This window comes from Paroedura picta, chromosome 8 (genome assembly GCF_049243985.1).
Source record: "Paroedura picta isolate Pp20150507F chromosome 8, Ppicta_v3.0, whole genome shotgun sequence".
Taxonomy (NCBI): domain Eukaryota; kingdom Metazoa; phylum Chordata; class Lepidosauria; order Squamata; family Gekkonidae; genus Paroedura; species Paroedura picta.
In genome coordinates this window covers 24,619,562-24,637,352 of record NC_135376.1, presented here as the reverse complement: position 1 = coordinate 24,637,352, position 17,791 = coordinate 24,619,562, and the positions used below count along the sequence as shown (strand labels likewise).

The window sequence follows — 17,791 nt, the reverse complement described above, 5'->3', positions numbered from 1 at the left end:
AAAACAGTAAACTTAAAATAAAAATTAATGGTTAATAAAATAGATCAACCAAGAGGTAAAAACTATACAGTGACCTTATTGTTAGGATAAAATAGTAGTGAGGGAAATGCTGTGTGCTGTTCTGAGTTCCCACTGGGGACAAAGGTGGAGTATAAATGAAATAAATAAATAATAGAGCTGAAGTTGGGGTGGCAGATAAAAGGAGGAAGCAAGGGAAGGAGGTGATTATGGGCTTTTTCAGGAAAAGGTAAAAGGAAACAGGGAGGAGAGGAAATGAGATGTGCCATGTAAGTACCCCTCTCCTCTCTGCTGCTGCTTTTATTTCTCCTAATTCCTGGGACAGCCCACAATGCTGCCCATTTCCCCCTACAGTCCCAAGCTGTAGTACAAATAGAACACTGAAATGATCAAATTTTGAAAATAAACAGAGGGGGGGAGAGAGAGGGGGGTTGCATTCCCTTACCTGCTGATCTAATTCTCTTTCATATGTATTAACCACTTCTGAGTCTGGCCCCCACCACATACACATCCAGGTGATTGTGATTGTATGCATGAGCTAATTTAGAAGAGAAGTGGGTTCACCCCTGGGTCCTGGACGCAAGGATTCATCCTTAAAAACAGAACTACACTTCTCATTTGCATGTGTGTTTCAGAAATTTCCAAATGTGAATATCCCTTACTGGGTCAGGACAACTTTCTTAAAGAGCTATCGACTGAATATGACCTAAGAATGGCTAATAAAAGACAGCTAGTACGGGGTTTATTGGTTAGTGGTAGCTGCTTCTTTGTCTTGTCATCTCTCACTGCCAGATGTTTTGGTATGGAACTCCTATATAAGGGAACTATTCGCTTTTCAATTGGGGCATGTGCAAGGGCCATTAGGAGTAATGGGAATTCTGTGTGTGCAATGAGGGGAGACTATAGTCCATAATGGCCATTGTGCAATGTTAGTTTTTCTTTACCCACAACCTTCCAGCGTGCAAAAATCTTCCTATTCCCATTGTTCAGGCTGTGTCGAAGAGGAGAACTGTTCGCCTGTGCCCCGGAACAAACCCTGTGTTTTTAATTAAGTGCTCATTCTCCGCAGTTTGACATTTTAAAAAAAGGAGAGCCTGACAACAACACGTGAAACTTTAAAAAACGGGAAGAGGACATTCAAAGGCTCTTGATTTTTCAGGAAAAGAAGCAGCAATTTTTAGCAAGGCATATTTGGCTACTATAAATAGCCCCACCTGTTTAGTAACTGCCTTGCCAAACTCGAAACTTCATTTTACTATCAGTTTTCTGATTCAGCTGAAGAAGTTCATTATCTATTAAACGGAAGGCAAGCCTCCCACGGAGGAATTCTGCCTCAAGATGGATGTGTTTGTGGGTAGGCTAGCCTTTCTTAGCCGTTCATCAAACAGACATTCTTTGACTTTTTCTCCTTACTCTTCAACTGTAAATCAAAAAGTTCACGGAAGGAATATCCTTTTAGCTTCATCGTTCCTTTTTAATTTTGCCTTCATTAATTCCAGATCAGCCTGAAATCCAAAGTTAGGGAGGTGTTTGCATTGTTGTGAGCAATATTACCATCTGGTTTTAATGAATATCTGGGGTCCATTTGGGAGTGGGGGAGTGATGCTTTCCTTTACAGTGTTTGTGTGTTGTTTTCCCCAAGCTATCTGCATAATTGCTTAAAGATTTTTGCTGCAAAATTAATAACCTTTCTGTGAACAAGGGAGACGGGCAAAACCCAGAAAGACAAAGGCTGAAATGAGGGGAAAGGCAAATTCAATCTTTCCTTGCACCATAGAAACCTCCTCAAGACTAGCTTTATCTGGTAATCCACTTTTAAACTTTAACCTGTAGGGGGGCTCTTTGTGTTAGTTAATGTAAGCATAAAAAGAGCCGGAACACTAATCAGATTAATCATATTTTGTGAGACTCAAAAGGTTCATTAAAAGAACCTTGTTTCCAAGCTACACATTTCATACAGAAAGAAAAGTTTGCTATAAAAGGGACTAACACAGAAGTATACAAAGAAGCAAATCCAATCCTTATGTGACCTCAACAAAACGAATAAAAGCCAGAATGCTGCACAACCTTTATCCTAAAATAAGTCAAAAAGAGAAAAAGATCAAGCAGTTTTCTAAAAGTGTCCCAGTTTCTCCTGGATTTCAAAAGTTTAAGTTGAATAATATAAAATAAGGACAATTTCTTGCACCCTTGTACTTTTTTCTTATCTTCAGTCCCACTAAAAGCAATGGTGAGAACTTAATATGTATTGAATTTCATATTTCCAAGCATCAAATGAGACTTTACATGCGCAAATCTCACAAAAAAAATTGCAAGTGGGGAATACAAATCAAGTTTTGGAAGGAGCACAATGCTTTTTCACCTCCCAGTGGCAACCCCTGTTTTTGCAGCACACAGTCATTTCAAAATGTGGGATTTTTTTTTTTTAAACAATCTTTTACTTGCAAGGTTTGATTTGTGCACTTGAATTTATATTCATTTTAATTGTAGTAACACTTAATTGAATCCAGCCGTGTTCTGTACAAACTGATCAGTAGTTTCACTCATTTGAGAAGGTGAAGGAGATCCACGGATGCCCCTACAGCATTCTCCACACTGTTCCTAATGGCCCCGAACCTCTGATGAATGGTTCTTGAGGAGTACAGGGGGCTGCAGGGTAAAGGCATGGTGTCAAAGATTCATACTATGAGTCTGCTTAAATTCTTGGCAACCAAACCATCAACTGGAGTAACATTTGTGGTGAAATGAACTGTGCCGAAATTAAAATGTGACTTAGTTTTCCAGAGATGAAGAGAATATGCTAGCACAAAGTCTTTTCTCTCCCCTTCATAGTGCTAGAGGTTTTTGGATGTAGTCCACAATGCATCAATGTCTTAAATCCCATGATAAAGTTGATTATGTTATTTGGGAATGATGGCAAGCTAACAAAAATCTCTTCACAATATCCTCTTGGGATTCCCGCCTTCTCTGAAAAGAACAAACTTTTCCAGGTTTTGGTGTGCAGTGCGCAATGCCATTAAAACATCTGGAGATACAGAGCTGACTTAAGATGAATGAAGAGTGGAATGTATTTTTGAGATAGTTACTGTTTAAGCATCTCCCCAGGCAACTGTAATTTATTGGGAGAAGCCAAGCTGTGTAATAGAGTGGAGAATGGTTGTACCACAAAGGGAGCCCATGAAGTAGGCATTTTGAAGGACATGTGCAGAACTATTGCTAACAGGGTGCAGACATCCAATGAATAAGGAGGTGAGACACAATCTTAATGGGTTAACTCAGGCCACAACTTTATTAACATGGAGAACCTGCAACAGGCTTTTCAAGCAAGTCTCTGAAGATGCAGCATACCTAGAGATGCCAGCCTCTAAGTGTGACCTGAAGATCCCACCCCCCACACACAAATTACAGCTTTTCAGTAATGCCTGGACTACAGACATAAGTTCCATTGTTGAAAATGGATGTTTTGGGGGATGTGCTCTATGGTAGCGATCCCCAACCTGTGGGCCGTGGACCACATGTGGTCCTTCGACTAATTGGAGGTGGGCCCCGAAGGACGCCTTCTCCCCCCCCCCCCCCGGCCCTTTACAACATACTTCGGGTGGCATTGTCTCCCATCACTCCCAGAGTGATGGGAGACAATGTGGCGTGTCTGTATCTTATTTTGAAGGGATGTTTAAACATTACCATAGCGATCAGAGAGCATTAGGGGAGTGGTTGAGAGTAGAGGAGTAAACTACCCCCCCCCACCGGGCCTCAGTAAAAGGCGTTGAGTGGTCCCCGGTGAGTGGTCTCCGGTGATAAAAAGGTTGGGGACCACTGCTCTATGGCATCGATGCCACTGAAGTTCTTGTCTGATCTAGGCTCCATTACCAAATCTCCAGGATTTTTCCAATCTGGATGTACAACTGTAAGCACACCAGTGTTCTTTTAAAAACCTCCACCCTGTCTTATACATGTACAAGTTCATTCAGCCCAAGTCCAGAAGTGGCATAGTGGCTGTTCCTTCCTGCCATCTATCAGCCATGCTGAGGGAGACTTTGCGAAGCCATTCCCCCTTCCTAACCCACTGATCAGTGCCTGCCCCAACTTTCAACAGACTCAAAAGTTCTGTGACTCTAGTCTGGGGAAGAACAAGATCACCACAAGATCTCCAGGGTATAACTTCTATTCATCAGATGTCCTTTGTCAGGAACGACTATATTTGAATCTTGCTGTTCTGCTGCAGAACAACATAGCAACCCACCTGAAACTTGCTTCATGACCTCTTCAGTAATGCCTTAGATATACTGTTAGCTACTTTGGTAACTTTTCACCCAGTGTAGCATATTTAAATTATGGTTTATCCCAGGCATCTCAACCTCCTTACATGTTGGAGAGTAGAAAATGGAACAGCAAGCATGAAGGAGCCACTTCTGTTTAGGGATGCTCAGTTTGACACATATTCTGTCCCCTGGTTGCAAGCCTAGCCTGCTCTTTGAGAGCATTTTGAACCTGTTCATCAGGTTACATTTTGCATATTCAGGCATTACGTTGCAATTGGAAATATTTCACTCATGGGCACAGCCCAGTAGTAGCCATCATCTTACCCCACAGACAACCAATCAGATAAAAAAGCAGTGAGAAATCAATCAGCCAATGACTATAAACACACACCACTTAAAAAACACACCAAAAGCCCCACCCTTACTCTTTGGTGTTACTAGATGTCTGTGTAATCATCAACATTATTTTACAAAGGCATGTTTTCCCACAGCATTTATTTATGTGATCTGACCATTCATGACTCTGTAGGAGAATTGGTTTTGCCTACTGGGCAGATGCAAAATACCAGACTTAACAAGGCAAAAAGAAATGAAACTCCACCACAAGTACCGGACAGCTACTAACCCATTTGAAAGCTTGAAGGATATTCTTCATATGCTTTTGGATCATGCACACTTGCGTATTCAAAAATTCACTGCCTGGGCAATCTAGTGTTTCTTTCTGTGACTGGGCTATAAATACTTCCAAGTTAGGCTTTTGTATTGGCAACAACCATATTCTGGACTTGCCTTTTTGACTTTCTCATCATTTCCTACCTTTGGAACTTTGACATCAGCTTCTGTCTCACTCTCTGCCTGCCTGTTCCATCCTGGGCTGCTTAGAAAGCTACCTACCGTTTTCCTGACTCTCTGCTTCACCACAAAGCTGCCAGCAGGGGATGGGGGGGCACTTTCCAGGGGATGGAGGGGCACTCTCTGAGAGAGAGACAGAGAGAGACAGCGACAGAGAGATTGATCCTGCCTCAAATGTTTCATTGCCAGCTCAGTGTTGGGAAAGGTCTGGAAATTTGAGGGTTGGCCCTGGGGAGGACGAGGTTTAGGGAGGCAACAAACATCAGTGGACTATAATGCCCAAATATCGACCCTCCAATGCAGCCATTTTCTCCACGGGAATTGATCTCTGTCATCTTGAGATCAGTTGTCATTCCAGGATATCTTCAGGCCCCACCTTGGAGGCTTAATCTTGCCAGAGCTCACAGTTCATTGTTTTCTTAGGGCATTTCCGCACCCTTTAAATGTAGTGAAATGCTTACCTTAGGTAGTCGTTATATTCTGGCCCCTTCATATGACGTCGCCAACATGCAGCATCTGGGCAGTAACTGGCCAGCTAATTCCTCCATTTTAAAGCGCTAGTTGGTGAATCCCAAAAAGTGGATTCCTATGTAGCTCTACCTAATATAAAATAGGGTTGTACACTTCAGTGTCCAAAGCGGCTGTTCCAGGTCGAAGCAGCCAGCGTCGCGGCACGGGGGGGAGGGGAGGGGCCAGTGGTGGTGTGCAACCCAGCACCTGCATGCAAGCACAGAGCTCTGTGCCTGTGTGTGCATGCCGACTGGCACGTCAACGTCACCCCTCCCCCTGAGCTGCAGCTCTGGCTGATTCAGCCTACATGCAGCTGCTTCGGATGCCTAAGCACATAACCCTAATGGAGAGAAGTTATGGAGGCTAAAAAGTACAAAAGGTGCCTTGCCTTGTCCCACCCTCGCATCTGCCTCCCTCTCCCTTGTTCCTGGGGACAGGAACATCTTTTAAAAGTGCCTATCATATCTAATAGCAGACAAGCACGCCAGAAATAATCCCTCCAATGTTATAGCACAAAGCATGCCTCTTTAAAGCCCCCCCCCCCAAAAAAAAAATTGGGAACGAGATTAATATTTTAAATCATCAAGACTCGCGATTCCATAAGGGGCAGCATTCCAAAAGCGCTATATGCATAGCAACAGAGAAGTATGCATTTTAAAATATTAGCGGGCATCACAGGACCTTTAAAGCAGTGGTCCCCAACCTTTTTATCACCAGGGACCACTCAACGCTTGACAATTTTACTGAGGCCCGGTGGGGGGGGGGGTAGTTTACTCCTCTACTCTCAACCACTGCCCTAACGCTCTCTGATCGCTATGGTAATGTTTAAACATCCCTTCAAAATAAGATACAGACAGGGCACAAAAATGAACATAAGGAACATTTTATTTTCATGGAAATTTTAACTCATGACAATGACAAATCAATGGGAACCCTGAGCTTGTTTCTCTGCAATGAGATAGTCCCATCTGGGAGTGATGGGAGACAATGATACCCGAAGTGTGTTGTAAAGGGCCGGGGGGGGGGGAGGCGTTCTTCACGACCCACCTCCAATTAGTCGAAGGACCACATGTGGTCCGCAGCCCACAGGTTGGGGATCGCTACTTTAAAGCATGAAGAAAGGGGATTGGCTGCCTGGCTTGATTGACAGGCATAAGACAGTCATGTATAAACCGTGTTGCTCCCATCTATCATTTCCAGCAGCACTTGTGGAAGGTGAGAAGCGTGAAAAGGCAGCAGAGAAGAACGAGACATCAAAAAGGTGAGGAGGGGCTGGGAGGCAAAATTATATTTAACGTTACACCATTCAGCTAGCATAATGCTATTTTTACCAATGTGCGGAAATGCCCTTAGCTATGTTGGAGGCAGTAAACAATGCTTCTAAGGCCTGATTCTCAGACATTGTTCTGGCAGGAGGGCGAACTATCATCCTAATTTTACTGTTCCATTCCAGCAGGACTGGTTATTTCTGTACTGGGCTGAAATACATGGTTTGCTTGTCTGCCTAGCCGAATATTTTGCCACTGAATATCAGCTACTGGGGAAGAATGTTGTCTTTATGCCTTGCTTGTGAGTTTTCTTGAGGTACCATCTGGAAAGAAAGATACTAAACCACTCTGGTTCTGATCTGGCAGTCTCTTATGTTGTTATGGTTTTCTTTTGCTTTTCAACTTCATTTTAGCTGCATTTGCATCTAGGCTTATGGCTGAATTTAATGACTGTATTGTATAAAAGCTGACATAGTAAAGGAGACTTAATCCAAGCTCTCATGAAAGTGTGAAAGTTAAAATTGGATGAGTATAATTAGCTTATTGATGGAAATAACTTTATCCAGCCTGTGTGTTTAGAAACATTACTGAACAAGCATTTTTTTGTGATGCAGCAAAATTAAATTGGAGTATAATATGTTCAGACACTGACCCTACAGTATCATTAATCCCACAAAGATAATAGTTTGAAAAGGCGGGGTGTGGGGGGAGAACAGAAAGCTGGGAGAAAAGGCCACAGAGTACTCTCCTTTCTTGAAATCAATGGTGGTCAGAGAGGAAATTGCCATATTCAGGCTTCTTATTTCTTGATGGAACTTAAAATGTGGACGTTTTTCAAATGGCAGTGCCAACAGATCACGTTCAAAACACACACACACCTATATCTTCAACAAATTAAATACACTAAAAGTATGAATGTGCAGACCTTCTTCCTCAACTGAAAAATGTTTTTAGTCTTTCTGAAATTTCTTTTGATTCTCCTAAAATTTCTCAGATGTTTTTGCTTGAGGAGAAACTTCCACAACCCGCAATTGTGGGAGAAATCCAACAAAAACAGTGATTCACTCATTGACAAGGGCACTCTGGGGTCTCAGCAAAAATATCTGATAAAGGGCAGTTTAAACTAAACTTCATTGAGGTCCCTCTCCACCCAAATCCTGCCCTCTCCTGGCTCCACCCCAAAGTTCCCAGGTATTTCCCAACCCAGAGCTGGCAACCCCATTCTAATAAGATGTATTAGAAAGTATTAAGTTTGTGGGTTCAGTGATTACAGACTCCAATTTTTCAGAACATTTCTCTTTATTTAGCAACTCCAGCAACAGACTACAACTACTGAACAGAGAAAGACAGGCAAACTCAAGCACTTCTATACCTCTCAGGCAGGCAGCTGCTGCCTCTGATTGGCTCTAAGCAGAGCAATCCGATTGGCCCTAAGCAGAGCGATCAGGTTCTTTTGATTGGTTAGTTCCTTGGCTGGCAGAAGCCCTCATTTGCATCAGTGGTCAAATACCCACAGACATAGCATAAAGTGTCAGTTGGAAGATGATTTAGGGCCCCTTTCATACATGGCCTTCAAACCCATAGGATTCTGCAGGTACACATGTTTCATACACATTTATGACAACAGCAACAAACACCACCACAACTCAAAAAATACCCATCCTAGATCTTGGAAAGCCCAGATTAAGGGCTTTGCTAATGGTACAAAAACAGCATTTCATCCTTCAACAAATCTATTGGCCTTCAGAAACCAAAGTGGGACTAAGAGCCCACATAAAAGGGGCCTCAGAGTAGACAGCTGTCCATGCAGCTGAGCAGATTGCTTACATATCACACAGCATTTCATAAGAAAAGAGGGGCATGCTTGTAACTGGGGGCTGCTCAAACACTAGTTGGTCTGTTCAGTTACCTCTTGTCCACTGGTGATGAGGAAGAAGCTGTTTCTTTGCTGTATTGTTTGGCAGGTTGGTTCACTGTATTCCTGCATAAAAATGCAGTACAGCACAGCTGGCTTTTTCTGCATGAGCTTTTTCACATAACCTGATCAAGTTCAACTTTCCTCCTCTGTTTTGCACCACTGTTTGATTTGGTAGGAATGTCTTAGATGGACCAATCATTTGTAAATCATTGTTGTTGTTAGGTGCGAAGTCGTGTCCGACCCATTGCTACCCCATGGACAATGATCCTCCAGGCCTTCCTGTCCTCTACCATTCCATTTAAGTTTGCACCTACTGCTTCAGTGACTCCATCCAGGCACCTCGTTCTCTGTCGTCCCCTTCTTCTTTTGCCCTCAATCGCTCCCAGCATTAGGCTCTTCTCCAGGGAGTCCTTCCTTCTCATGAGGTGGCCAAAGTATCTGAGTTTCATCTTCAGGATCTGGCCTTCTAAGGAGCAGTCAGGGCTGATCTCCTCTAGGACTGACCGGTTTGTTCGCCTTGCAATCCAAGGGACTCGCAAGAGTCTTCTCCAGCACCAGAGTTCAAAAGCCTCAATTCCTTGACGCTCAGCGTTCCTTATGGTCCAACTTTCGCAGCCATACATGGCAACTGGGAAGACCATAGCCTTGACTAAACGCACTTTTGTTGGCAGGGTGATGTCTCTGCTTTTTAGGATGCTGTCTAGATTTGCCATAGCTTTCCTCCCCAGGAGCAAGCATCTTTTAATTTCTTTGCTGCAGTCCCCATCTGCAGTGATCTTGGAGCCCAGGAAAATAAAATCTGTCACTATCTCCATTTCCTCCCCATCTATTTGCCAGGAATTGAGAGGGCCGGATGCCATGATCTTCGTTTTCTTGATGTTGAGTTTCAAGCCAACTTTTGCACTCTCCTCCTCCTTGTAAATCATATCAATGAATAAATGCTGCATTTTTTTAAAATCCTACTGTTCAGGGTTCATCTAAGTCAGTGGTCCCCAACCTTTTTATCACTGGGGACCGGTCAATGCCTGACAATTTTACTGAGGCTCGGGGGGGGTAGTCTTTTGCTGAGGGATGCCGCCACCTGAGCCCCTGTTCCACTTGCTTTCCCGCCGGAGCCCCTGACTTCCCACCATCCGCTGGGGGGCGCTGCCAGCAGCATGGCGGCTGCTGGAGAGCACCAAAGGTGAGCCGGCGGCAGAGTGGCAGGGCAGCTCCCGAGGCAGCAGCCAGGGAGGAGAAGGAGGAGGAGCTGCGGCCCGGTACTGACTGATCTATGGACCGGTACCAGTGTTTGCTGGCAGGGACTCATGGGAATTGTAGTCCATGAACATCTGGAGAACCACAGGTTGACTACCCCTGCAATACATACATGTTTCTGCCTAAATACCAGCAGGAGTGGTTTTGCATTCATATCCCAGCACAATGATGACACTGTATAAAATAATAATTATTCAAAATATACTACAGCAGCTGCAATTCTGGACAAGCTGACTATGTTTGACATGAGGACTGTGTTTGTATTTTCCTTCATCTGTAGTTTTGAAAGAACAGTCTTGGGAAAGAACAGTCAGGTGCAGGGAAGTAAGGTCTATGGATGAGGCCAGGGCTGGGCTCCCCCCTCCTGACCAAGTAAGATATGGCTACCCCCTATTAACCCCCCAAGGCATCTTTGCATTCTCTGTGAGCAGGGTTGGGTTGGGGTTTTTAGCCTGCTGCCAATTTTTCTGATTTATCTTGTTTTTATTGTATTGATTGTTTGGATGTTTGTTCTTTTTTTTGGGGGGGGGGTATATTGTGGGGTTTTGTCTCTTGTTAGCCACTGTGAGCCAGTTCAGGAGTGGTTTGGTATAAATCAAATTATAATTAAATAATTTAAAAAAAATAAAGTCCAACTGCTTTCCAGCCTCATTTCCCCCAGCAAGGCTTTAGAAATGCTCACAGAAGGCTTGGCTAGATACAGGGGGACAACCAGGCTTCCTCCACTCCAGCTAGAAAGGTGGCACCCGAAGAGAAGGAGGAGGCTGGAGGTTTACAAGGCTAGAAGCATCTTTTCATGGAGATTTCAGGAAGGGCTAATTTGATCCCTTCCCCCAGAAGGGGTAGGGCAAACAGAGATGATCAAACCGCTTGGTTCAAAGAGGAGGGGCTGATCTCAGAGATCAGTGGCTGTTCTCCAGGATGCACAACTAGCAATGTGTTCCAGCAGCTGAAGAAATAAATACGTAAAGAAGATGGTGCCAGAAAGGCAGCAACAGTGATTTCATTTTGATGTGCTATGCTGATGATCATTCATGACTGATCAAATTCGGCAGACAAGTTCCACGGTAAAGGTTTTGGCAAGCACGCTGAATGGAGTAGCCCCCATGATTCTGTAATGACACTCACTGAGGCATTTTGAGTGACACTACAGGGATACTGCTTGTGTTTGAAAGAGACACGCGAAACTACAGGATAAACATTATATGTGGAGTCCAGTGCATGGACTACATTTCTCCATGCAGTCCCTGTACTCCACCAGCACCGTACAGCTGTTGGAAGAATCATTTTCATGTGTGAATTAGTCAACAGTTTACCAAAATGGAACTTGAACATAACTTGGAATCATCACTAAGACTTTAATTTACCCTAATTTCGGTTCTGAGGATAGCAGGCAGTAAAGGAAGGCAGATGAATTAATGGTGCAATTGAAATGAAATTGAGTTGACACATTAAAAAACAAACAAATCCTATACTGTTACTCATCTCAGACCACCAAAACTTCATGGTGGCTAGGCAAATAAATAGACAAATGGAGGGATGGAATTAGAATGTCTATGTTTTGTGTTCTCAGATTAGATTCAGTTATTATTGAATTGAACTAAATTAGTAGTTAAGAACCAAGCGCACCACCATTTTTATGTCTTCCTTCCTGTTACTATATAAATAAGTACTTCAAATGACTGAATTGCTCCCAAAGAAAGGGGAATTATGTTAAGAGTACCCCAGTGCTGTTATAAGGTTCCTATTTCAGTAGCTCCTGCTGTTTTATCTGGCCTAAAGCAATATCAGTCCTGCTTCTGAACTTTTATTTCAAATTGTCACTCTCAGAAGAAAAAAGAATACTTCTCTGCATTCAAGCCTTTTTTTGTGCAAATGATGTGAGAAACGCAAAGACGAAATTAAAATTCTTCCCTTCCATATTTTTGCCCCAGCAATGAAGAAACCGCCTATGTTTGTTATATCTTTTCTGCTGAATCTTAAAGGTTCGATGCAAATGGCAAATGACAGTGTATTGTTATCTTGGGGACAAATGCGTGGTAACATCTGTAAAATGGTAGAAGTGGTTTAGAAATATCTGCATTTGGTTAAGCATGCCTTTATCTTAAAAGAAAGCCAATTCTGCAGCTTTATAAAATCTTCCAGTTTCATTTGGGGAATGCTAGCATTCAGTAGTGCTGATTGGCTGGCATCTAATCTCATCCACATACTCCTAATGTCTAGAGCAGCTATGAAACTGGTTGTAAAATATTCACTTCTGTTGTTTTCAAATTATTATTATTATATTTATATTATATTTCTTACCCACCACTCTCGGTGTACTGGCTCATGGCAGGTTACAATACAAAATGTCCCATAATAATAACCACAGTAAAAAAAAACCATTACAACTACATAAAAATAATACACAAAACCCCCCAATATGGTGGAAAAATAATCCTACTCCCCATGGAACGCCTGCCACCCAGGCAGCAGGGGGCTGTGTCAAAAAAAACATCACCCAAGATAGACAAATGAGAGACATGGAGAATATATAAGCACATATATGATGATACTTTATAAAATGGAAAAGAAAAAACAAACAAACAGTCTGTCATAAGCTTGAGGAACATAGATATGAAGGAGAATTCAACCAGGGCTTAAGTTGCTGGTATACATATATGCCAGACAAAATGAAAAGATTACCTGAAGTCAGGTTCATATCATGAATAGAGTGATATGTTCACAGCTAAAATTTCATAATTGTCTGGAGTTCATTTTATCTCAAACAAGGTAAAGGTTATTGTAATCGACCATGAGTATCTGGTGGATTTTATGACTGAATCGTGAATTGATCCTGGCTCTTCCAAATCTGAAGATGACTTCTCATTATCAGAATGTGGATCACTTATCACATGGCACCTACATTGCCATGTGCCAATGTAACACTTGGGGAGGGGGGGTATTTGCATAAATCCATCTAAAGTTTGCACATTGCAAAAAGCAGTTTTAAGAACTGATGAAACAGAGAACTAAAGTTGTTTCCTTTGTCATTAGTCATCTTATTTGCTTTGATGCAGTAGCCTTTGAAATACATAAATTTATGCAAAAAAGATGCACTTATTTTTCTCCATGCGATTGGGATGTCAGCAGAACTTTCCTTTAATATTAAGAGGAGAAAAAGAAAGAGGCAAACTTTTGGATACATGCATGCTCTGTGAGTTTATGGGTTGATCCTACAGTGGATGCAATCTGAACATCAGCGATAAGATATTTATTCTCCTCCTTCAGCATCAGTATTGATACTGGTATTCATAAAAGTGCTCCAGAATGAAAGCATGTTAGTGAAATGATAGTTGACCTTTTGTAACAGGTTCATGACTCTGAATTAGGTTCTGCAGCTCTGCTCTACTAATAGGATGGTGTTATTTTTTCTTTAAAGAGTTTTACATTGATTTGGATCACAGGAAAATGCTGCCATTAGATCTATGAGTTCCAACCCCATGCGATTGTTCTGATTGATGAACAACTAAATATGGGTTGATATGGATAAATATAAATTATAAGTGCAGCACACATTTTTAAAAAATGCTGCAAAATCAATCAAGCAGAGTGCTGAACGATTCCTAATAATTTCAGCTATATAAAAGCAAATGAAAGTTTCCTTTCAGTACAATGGTTTCTCTGTTCTGTGCATGTTCCCCACTGCATCGTATTCAAACCACTGTAAAATGGTGCAGTCATGGGTTCACTAACAGACTGCATGCACATGCATTCAGGGAATGGGCAGACCAATACAATATGCAATAAAAAAAAACAGAACATAGCTTTATTTGAGCATCATACAACCTTGGCAACCAGTCAGCAGAAAGAAGCAAGGTATCTTAATTAAATGCACTTGCCCTCTCTCTTCTTCAATGACTTAGAGATAGGGGTTTTGGAAATATACCCCAAACTCTTAGGTTTCAATAAGAGTATATACATCTTAACAATAATATATTCATCATTTGTACATCCACAAAGGTGATTGTTTTAATTCCTTATTCTGAAAATGGCATGCCTAATAAAATGATTTTTAAAAATTCTACATTAATTTTAGTTTTAGCATACCACAGATAGCCATGCCACTCATATCTCAAATCATGTCCTTCTAAATCCAATAACCATCAATTCTTCAACACAACCCACTCTTTCATCCAAACTATACAACCAGCCAAATCAAGTAAACCCAATCTACCTCTTTCCTTTTCATCTTGTAATACTTTAAATTTTACTCTTCTTGTTTTTCCCGCTGCCATACAAATTTAGAAACATCTTCTTGCCATTGTTTAAACAGTACATCCAAAATCTGAATAATCTGAATAAAACATTCAACTTAATTGCAGAAATTCTGCCCAATAATGACAATTGCATTTTCTCCCATCTTAACATGTCTTTTTCACTTCATTTCATACCTTCACATAATTATTCTGAAATAACATACAATTCATATTTGACATCATAATACCCATGTATTTAACCTTATTTTCAAACTTAAAACAAACCTTATTCAGCAATTCCATATCTTCTTGTGAATTCATGTTTTTGTTAATATCTTTGTTTTCTCTGTATTGATTTTTAAGCCTACTAATGTACCAAATTCTTTCAGTTTATCCATTGGTATTTCAACTTCATTAAAGGCTCCTCCATAGTTAAGACCAAATCATCTGCAAAGCCTCCCAATTTATATCTCTTTTCTGATTTTTTCACTCTCCCCTATAGGGATAAGTCTGAATGAAGCAATGTAGGGAGAGATTTAGGGCTAACGGGCCCAGCCAGTCTTGGTATATGCTTGTCATGGAATATACAGTACACAGTTATCCATCAAGTAGTGACATCCTAAAGAGACTTACATCCTAAGCATTCCATTGAATTTATGGATTTAGAGGGCTGTAACTATTTTTAGTTATTGACCTCCATAGTCAGAGCTGTGTTCATTTTACAGGAATATTTACAACAGCAGTGCCATTTGTTCAAATATTATGCATGTGAATGATTGTAAAGTCATCAGTACCATCAAAACAGTCCAATATAATTGAGAGCCAGTTTGGTGTAGTGGTTAGGAGTGAGGACTTCTAATGTGGTGTGCCGGGTTCAATTCTGCACTCCCCCACATGCAGCTAGCTGAGTGACCTTGGGCTCACCATAGCACTGATAAAACTGTTCTGACCGAGCAGTGTTATCAGAGCTCTCCCAGCCTCACCTCCCTCACAGGGTGTCTGTTGTAGGGAGAGGAAAGGGAAGGTGATTGTAGGCCGCTTTGAGACTCCTTCGGGTAGAGAAAAGCAGCATATAAGAATCAACTCTTCTTCTAAATTTATTAAAAGCGCAATTTTGATTTATCATGTAATCTTTGTTTTAACATCCTATACCATCCTGTATAACTTGCTGATATCTGTACTGTGATTTTATTGTATTGCTCAAGACCGTCTGTTTAAGGAGTTTATCACTAAATATTATAAAGTTGAAGTTACATGAAGCCAACTCACTCCTTACCTGATTGGTATTGGGGGTATGCTGCCAATAGAGAGATACTACTCTGCCAGTGTGGGCCAAGCAGTGCAAATTGCACTGTCAATGAGGGCCAATCAGTTCAATTTGCTTGCAGACTCAATCCCCAATTGATTGACCTCCCTGGGAGAGTCCACTCAATAGGGAGAGAATAGTCTGCCAATGAGGGACAATCAGTGCAAATTGTACAATGTCAATGAGGGCCAATCAATTCAAATTACAATCTGCCAGTGATGGCCAATTAGTTCAAATTGCATGGAGACAACTCAATCCCTACCTGATTGACCCTCCCTAGGAGTGTGCAGCCAGGAGAAAGATAGCACTCTGCCAATGAGGGCCAGTCATGGGGCTTATCTATCTTCTTCTTGTTGCTTGTTGGGTAGAAGAAGTTCTGGCCTCTCTGAAAGGCCTTTCTGCTGGTAAATTGCTTCATTCTCAGCCTCTTTCCACCCTCCATCTCGCTTAAGCAAGGGAGGAAAGCCAGCTACTTCCTATACCTCCTGTATTGGTTTCAGATCTCTGCTAGAAGGAAGCACAATGAGCTGCAAGGGAGGCAGAGATAATAAGTATTTCAAAAACAGAAAGCCAAGGGACAGACAGGATGCAATGAATATCTTAACACAGTCCAATGAGTCATTCCTTCAAGCAGTCCAAGGGCATCAACAGAAGGAGCAGGTCATAGATAGTGTACACAGCGTAGACCTCCCAGCATCAAATTAATATAGGACTGAGCAGCCTCTCAGTCCTCACTCTGTGCTAACCCCTAGTCTTCTGCAGTCAGCAACTGTCTTGCTAACATTGTGTGCTGCCTTTTTGACTGGAGGTCTCTTCCAGCACATTGCCTAATTGGCTCAGGTGAGTCAGGTGTGCTGACAAGGCAGGGAGCTGCAGCTGGAGGATAGGCGGTGGAATGAGGAGCTCCTGCAACAACTTTGGAATCTAAGCTCTGGTTTGTCTGCAGCTCCAATCCCTCCTGCTGGTCAGAGGTCTCTGCCTGTTGAACATCTGGCTGAGCTAAGCTTTCATCCAGCTGAGACTTGAGTGAAAATGGAAGATTCTGGCAATGCTTTTCCTCTGAGGAGTTCTCCCTAATAGGAACTGGGCTCACATCTCTCATTTGTTCTGCAGCTGGCCATTGAAGCAAGCTCTGCTTTTTCCCACCCTTGGTCTCCTCAGAGGAGCTGTTGGGATCCAGCAGCCTTCCCCATCTAGTTTGACCCTTGGGAGATGTGATGGGATGGGAAGGAGGCAGCCCCGCCAGCCATACCTTTCTAGCCTTTCTTTTGGGAGATGTGGGGGGTAGGAAGGAGGCAGCCCCCCACAGCCTTCCCTCACAGCCTGGCCCAGCATTTGGGATATGTGGGGTGGGTGAGAAGGAGGTAGCCCCCCCCCCCACACACACACACAGCCTTCCCTGCTTGGCTTGCAATTTGGGTGATGGAGATGGGTGGGAAGGAGTCAGCCCATCCCCTATGGTCTTCCTGGAGCAGCCTGGCCTTTGGTAGATGCGGGGGTGGGTTGAAAACAGGCACCCCCCCCCCAGTGCCTTGCCTACCCAGTCTTTGGGAGGTGTGGGAGAAGGGGAACGAATGAGGCAGTCCCCCCCCCCACTCCCTACAGCCATTTCCTGCCTGACCAAGCCTTTGGGAAATGTGGAGGGGGGAGAAGGAGGCAGCCCCCCCTCCAGTCTTTCTGGCCCAGCTTTAGAAGACATGGGGGGGTAGAAAGGTAGATGCCCACCCCTCCACAGCCTGCTCAGCTGGCCTTTGTGGGGTTGGATGGGAAGGTAGGGACAGTGGTGATCTATATAGACACTGTTGTATGGGGGTTGGGGGTAGGAGGGCCATTGCCCCTCCAAAGCAGCTGTTTTCTTTGGGAGAACTAATACCTTCCTTCCCTCTACCCTCCCTCCCCCTTCTTTCTTTCTTTCTTTCTTTCTTTCTTTCTTTCTTTCTTTCTTTCTTTCTTTCTCTCTCTCTCTCTTTCTCTCTTTCTCTCTCTTTCTCTCTCTCTTTCTCTCTCTCTTTCTCTCTCTCTTTCTCTCTCTCTTTCTCTTTCTCTTTCTCTCTCTCTCTTTCTCTCTTTCTCTCTCTCTTCTCCCTGAAGGTTTCCAGGCCTCCACCTGGAAGTTGGCAACCCAGCTGGCTGCATACAGAGGAGGAATCAGGAATCAAACC

At 42.7% G+C, this 17,791-nt stretch overlaps 1 long non-coding RNA gene across 1 annotated transcript in view; it reads left to right on the top strand.

Annotated features, from left to right (window-relative positions):
* The window catches only part of LOC143842596 (uncharacterized), a 58,627-nt gene that overhangs the window by 21,729 nt on the left and 19,107 nt on the right, over window positions 1-17,791 (top strand). The window contains exon 2 of the long non-coding RNA XR_013233205.1: window positions 6,843-6,903. This is a non-coding gene — a long non-coding RNA (uncharacterized LOC143842596). The remainder of the gene's footprint in view (window positions 1-6,842; window positions 6,904-17,791) is intronic.